The following is a 7101-nucleotide window of genomic DNA, read 5'->3' on the forward strand; positions in this document are numbered from 1 at the left end:
TCTTTATTTTCATTTATTAAGCACAAGTAATTTCCCCTATGTTGTCCTTGGTGTCAGTGTTTGTTGGCTTCTTAAGATATATATATATATATATATATATATATGTGTGTGTGTGTGTGTGTATATATATGTGTGTATATATATATATTGCAAATTACTATTACAATAAGTAAGTGAAATAGCCTGGAAATGCTTCTGTCAGTTATATGTATATATAACAGACACGGACTTATTCATCAATCCCACATGGTGAACCATGGGTCCCAAAAAGTGATCTGAATTTTCATTTATCTCTTACAACTATATAACATCTCAAGGTAATACTGGGACAAAAGGCAATGAGTGGTCCACAGTGGTCCCACATCCCGCCCAGTAGAGGCAGTACACAGTACATAAGAAAATGCAAATTTGCGACAAAGAATTTGAATTCAACAAATAATTGTACTTGCTGTTTAAGTCTACAGCATAAATGCATCAACTAGTTTAGGTAATGGTATTGGCGAGGTTATACGCAACGACGTATACCATCAACATAAATTACTTGCTATATTCACACAAAGGTTGACTGGCCATCCTGGCCCTGCGACTCGACGTCCCAGCCCTGCGACAGCGGATGTCCAGTGAAGCTGTTGAAGAGCACCACTGCTGAGACGGGTTGGCAATGCTTTATTGCTTTATAGCACCCCCAACACACACACACACTCAATTTTCGCTAGATTTGATATCTATTGAGTTCACAGGTCTTCCAGGGTAACAGCCGGGATAAATCCTTTGCTCGCAAAACACATTCATAAAGCTCCGGATAGCTCACGTGTGTAATTTACTACAAATGTCATAATTGGTGCCCTATCTTTCAAGTTTACGTACATAATGCTCATAGCGTGCCATTTATTTTTTCCAAATATAAACGAAATTAATCTAAGATGGAACTTCGTGTTGTGATGCCTGAAAATAGGGAAAGGAAAACCACGGCTCATTGATTATTTGCAATGCTTCTAGCCGGACCAGGAATGTAAAAATTTTGTCGCACATTGCAGTTACAATTTCTCCCCTCCCCTTTCCACAAAAGCTAAACCTGTTGTAAACTGCAGCTACGTCGGGACACAAGGAAGCATAGCTGATGGCGGTCATATCATAAGCTCTAACACCCTAACACACTCTAACCGCATTTAACTTCACACAGAGTTTCCACAGTGTACCACCAATTTTCGCTAAATTTGGTCTTGGTGGCTTTTATAGTTCTTCCAGGGTAGCGTGCTCAATTATTTCCCGCACATTAGACACGCTCGTAACACTCTAGAGTGCTTGCATACGTAATTTATTGAGAAAGCCCCAATTACCCATCTATATTGAACTTCATCCACACATCACCCGTTAACTTGTCCTTACAGTTACCAGACATAATGGAGCTGCCTCCTTTAGTTAATGAGGACGTTAGACGAAAATAATATATCAGGCATGAAAAAGTATGCAGAAAGAACATGAAGGTTCAATAATTATTTGCAACGCTTCGAAATGAGCCAGAAAGGTTAAAACCACGTGACACATTGCAGTTAAAATGCTGCCCATTCCTTCAAAGTCTAAAATATCTGAAACGCAGAGTTCTCTTCGCACATTAGGAAATCTAGCTAATAGTAATAATGCGATACTTTCGAACACTTGCTTACAATTTTTTAACGCTGTGTTTGATTGACATGTATTTCCCATCGCACATAAACATGGCATATTGTTCACCTTATGTTCGCAACATTTGACCTCAGTTGTAATTATGCCAGCGCAGCCGTTTAAGTCCTATACCGGTCGTAAAACAGACTGATAACGCTACCACTTGCATACACATTCTACTGGAAAATGTGTATTTCACCCACACATTTGGAACATTGACTACATCTTATCCATACTATGCCCCTAACATTCGTTAGATATAAACAAGACGCCTTATTTAGGTCACCGAGGACATCGGAGAAACAAACTACGAATCTCGTAATAACCCCTTCAGTCACGGCGTACACGTTTGTGAACACGACTTATATTTGTCGTGGCTGTGCAATGGTTGCAGGAATAGACAGTGAACACTAAGATTTTATAAAGTTGAACATTCTGCATTCTTAAAGTACGCCCATTTCACTTCTGAGTGAAATGCATCGCTTCACACAATCGCTTTCATGAAGGCACTACCGTGTTTGGCCGGACGTTTGAAGGGGGGCATTTTGGTGGTAATCGCGAAAGATTATTTCTTCCCATGCTGTAATGCTTGTGCCCAATAATTACCCTGTGGATGTAATTCAAGCGGGTGATTCAATATATGTAATGTAGAAACGTAGCATGACTGACTGTAAAATAAATGAATATTTAATTAGTATGTGATTATGATGGGTCACTATGAAGTGCACGAAGTCATTCTCCCACCTTGACTTGCTTTCTATATGGAGTCTCCAATTACCTCGGGATAATATTATGTGAATTTCACATATTTATCGACACTCAATCGTAATTATTGATTGGAGGTATTTAACTAAAATACATAAGAACACGAGGGTTTAAGAGTAAGCTTTAGCTCGGGCCCAACTCCGACGCGGCCTATTCAAATACATGTAAAAACGCAAAAACGTTTTTATGAAATAACCCGTGAACCGATTTTGATGAAATTTGTTGCATTTGAGAGAGAAAGTTAAATTCTAGTGACTGTTGGAAGCGGAATTTTGATTTAGGGCTTGAATTTTGTTAAAAAGATTTTCAAAAATTCAGAAGTTTGAAAAAAATATAAGCACGAAGTTTACAAACTAATAGCTCTGCATCAAAAACAGATATCGCGATTCTGTAAACGGCATCCATTAGACCATTCAAAGTGGACAAATTTGATATGTCATTTTATATGTTACGTGAATTTGTTACGTTATTTACGAGGGTTCTGCAAAAGTTGTAATAACACATTGACACATTTTTTGAGGTTCATGTGTAACATATCAATTTTGTCCGCTTTAGATGTGCTATCATATACAATTCACAGAATTGTGATATAATTTTTTCTTGCTGGGGTACGGAGTTCTAAACTTGATAGTTTCGTTTTCTGAAAATTCGCGATTTTTGCCAATTTTTAATAAAAAATTGACAACCTAAATCGAAAATTCGAAACCAACAGTCACTAGATTTTAGGTGTTTCTTTTAAATGCAGCAAACCCCGTCAAATTTGGTGCAGTGGTTGCCGAGGAAAACGAATTCTCCTTTTACATGTATTTAGATAGGAGCACTCGAGCTAAAGCTTCCTCTTAATAATTATCTGCAACACTTGCATATAAAGCAGGAAAGTGAAAGTTTCGCAACGCATTGTGCTTAAAATTTTACTATATTCATGGAATTTCATTTCCGTATCTCATGCATTGTTTTAGGAGTCTAGGAAGTATCTAGATCAGCGGCAGTATGACACCCTGGAACGTTTCAGTGAGTAACTTTCCACAAAGGCTGTAATGAACCTACGCAATGTAAACATATATGGCTTGTCACTCGGAACATTGTTTCGTACACCGAATAAATATAAACACTGTGCCTCGCAAATTTTAACGAGGATGCCGGGGGGGGGGGGGACAACGAAATGCCGTATATAGCGCAAAAAAAATTGGGATAAAGCGATCACTCAGTTACTGTATTCAGAGTACGTAAGCAACCTACACCAGTGCAAATTTTCGGTAAACATCACCAGAAAGTGGCTTTCATTTTTAAAAAGATACGAAAAGATACGAAAGCAACATGTGCAGTAAAGAGAGTAATGGCTCTGAAACAGATATTAAACTTGCCCTCCTGTCAATTAACCAAAAACTAGAACAGCTGATGCCCCTGACAGGAAAAATTGAGAGCATGGAAGAGTCTCTTAACTTCATAATGACACGTGTACTTATCTTTATCGCGCAACCACGTTTCGCCGCTTAACAACTGTAATCGCAGAGCGAGGGACGCGCCTGCATGTATCCGACGTTTCTGGAAAGTTATCGACGCTTCTATCCGCGTGTCTGTTGTCGCCGAACCTTGTGTTATCAGATTTCATCGCGTGACACGAATGGTGTAGAACTTTGTGGAAGACACGCGGGTCCCATCAGTTAATCTGGAACATTCGACGACTGATCTATAAAAGCCGACGCGCTTGACCCGCTGATCAGATTTTCGACGATCGCCGAGCGTGTTCGCCGCTTTCGTTGTGCTATAAGTGTAGCCTGTTTTGTGAGCACAGGTTCGCCCAATAAAAGCTAGTTTTGTATTCCACCGTACTGCTCCTTTCGTCACCGTCACTACCACGTGACAATATCAACAAAGTTCGATGAAATTGAGCGAAAGTTCTGCCATCAAGAGGCCGATATAAAGGACATGAAAAAGAAAATATCAGAGCTTGAGAAGAAAGATGACCTAAATCAGGTCGCCCAAGCTCAGCTTGAAAAAGAAATACATGACCTTGAATTTAGAAGCAGACAGCTGAACTTGGAACTGCACGGGATTAAAGAAGTAGCCAACGAGGATCTTACAGTTATATTAAATAACGTGGCTGATAAACTTCGGGTGACTCACTTGATGGAATCAGACATTGCAACTGTTCATCGCATTCCCGCTAAACGTGATAAGGTGCCAGGCATCATTGTTCGTTTTACGAAGCAAGCAATAAGAGATAAATGGATCAAGAATAGAAAGAACCTTAAGGAGAGCGAGCCAGCCATTTTCGTGCAAGAAAACCTAACACGCTGCAATAGCAGGCAACGAAAGAACGCGCCAAAGATGAAGGATACAGGTTCACTTGGTATGTCAATGGAAAAGTTTTCGTTCGTAAAAGTGAGGGTGTGAGCGCCATCCATGTGAAGGGAAAGAGCGACTTGATTCGATTGTAGCATTGTTTGATATTGTCTTTTGTGTTCATCTTGAAAAAATAATCAAAATGCCGCAGATGTGTTATTATCTGCCGAATGACCTGAACCACACTACTTCATGTATCGCGCCGACATTGCTTAAAGCTATTCACCTAAATGCACGCTCTGTAAAGAACAAGACAATGTGTCTAGAAGAGTTTATTGGCGAATTTTTATTCACTTTTTATTTAATAATGCTCAGTGAAACATGGAGCACCAATGATTCAGATATTTTTACGATGACTAACTATAAAACTTATTACTTGAACCGCTCCAGCCACCGCGGGGGAGGCGTTGCTTTACTGGTGTCTAATGGCATTGAGTGCGACAAGTTGGACTCGTACTGCCTAATTACTGATGATTTCGAAATCGTATCAGTCTGTACTGGCAGATTCGTTTTTTCGGTTTGCTATCGTCCTCCCAAGAGAAATATGGTTAGGTTTTTGGAATTTTATGGTGATATTCTTTCATTTATATTAGATGGCAAATACACACTAATAGCTGGAGGGGATTTTAATATTGACTTGTTGAAGGATAGTGTTACTACTAGAGACTTTAACACGGTTTTGTCTTCGAACGGTTATGTTAACCTTGTTACAGTACCAACAAGGGTCACACCAGAAAGTGCGTCTCTTCTCGATCTGCTGATTACGAACTCCTCCCAACCAATAGCTGAAACAGGCGTAATATCACGCGCAATCAGCGACCACCTTCCAGTATTCATGAGCATAAATAAGACTGGAGCGGTAAAGTATCGACAGGAAAAAGCAAAGTAACAGTGTATAACTAATGATGCTCTGAATTCCTTTCGCAGCTCACTGGCACAAGTTCATTGGGATAACATTGGCATTGCTAGTGACGCGAACGAGGCTTACAATGAGTTTCTCAAAGTATTCAAAAAGCTCTATCATTCCTGCTTCCCATTAAAAGATCGTGGATCAAAACGTAAAACTCGCAAACCTTGGGTAACTTCTGAGTTAGGCCAAGAAATTAAAATGAAAAACAAGCTTTACAATATCTTTTTAAGTTCTCGTTCAACAGATCACCTGCGGATGTTTAGGAAATACAGGAATAGGTTAACAAAAAAACTACGCCAGGCACGCGCGGAATACTACGCTAAATTACTTGAAGTTAGAAATGGTCGACACGATTTGCTGTCGTCAAGATTATATTTTCTACTGAGACGTGAACAACGACAAGCTGCCCCAAGTGCGCTAAAACTAGATAATAAAGATATATCTGGAGAAGAGCTAGCACCTGCCTTTAACAACTTTTTTACAACCCTAGCTCATAGCAGCCCGCCACGTGATTCCAATAAATACATTTATTCTTACAATACTGAAACGATATTTCTGAACCCGGTTACAACAGAAGAGGTTATATCAGTAATACAAAACCTTAATAACAGCCGTAGCTATGACATTGACGGAATTCAAGTAAGGCCTGTGAAGCATGTTGCAGGAGTCATTGCACCTGTTATTGCAGATATATTTAACTTATGCTTAGCTACCAGCACATTTCCTGATAAAATGCAAATAGCCAAAGTAACGGTTCTGTATAAGAAAGGAGACCGCAATGATTTAGGAAATTATAGACCAGTATCTATACTCACAATCTTCTCAAAAGCTTTTGAGAAAGTTCTATATACTAGGTTGTCGAATTTTATAAGTAAGCATGACCTTCTGTCACCGAATCAATTTGGGTTTTGTAAAAATAAATCTGCCGAATTAGCGCTACTTGAACAAAAGGAAGACATACTAACACAGTTTGAAAAGAAAGCCTTCGTTATTGGTGTCTTCGTGGACATCTCGAAGGCATTCGACTTACTGAACCACACCATACTGCTAAATAACTTAGAGTGTTATGGTTTTCGGGGACAGGCTCAAACGCTTCTTAAATCATATTTATCCCATATAAAACAGGCTGCCTGCATAGACAATATGAAATCTGAACTAAAATCTGTTACTTCTGGCGTCCCACAGGGCAGTATATTGGGACCGTTACTATTTAATATGTACCTTAATGATATCTCCAACATTAACTCCACTGCTAAATTTGTTATCTACGCTGACGACACTAGCATCTTTCTTGCTGGAAATGGTTTAGATCTTCTTGTTTGAGAATGCAACGACACTATGAACGAATTACAAAAATGGTCTGAATCCAAGTGCATGCGTATAAATGAAAAGAAGACACAAGCTGTCATATTCTG

This window comes from Dermacentor albipictus, chromosome 4 (genome assembly GCF_038994185.2).
Source record: "Dermacentor albipictus isolate Rhodes 1998 colony chromosome 4, USDA_Dalb.pri_finalv2, whole genome shotgun sequence".
Lineage (NCBI taxonomy): Eukaryota > Metazoa > Arthropoda > Arachnida > Ixodida > Ixodidae > Dermacentor > Dermacentor albipictus.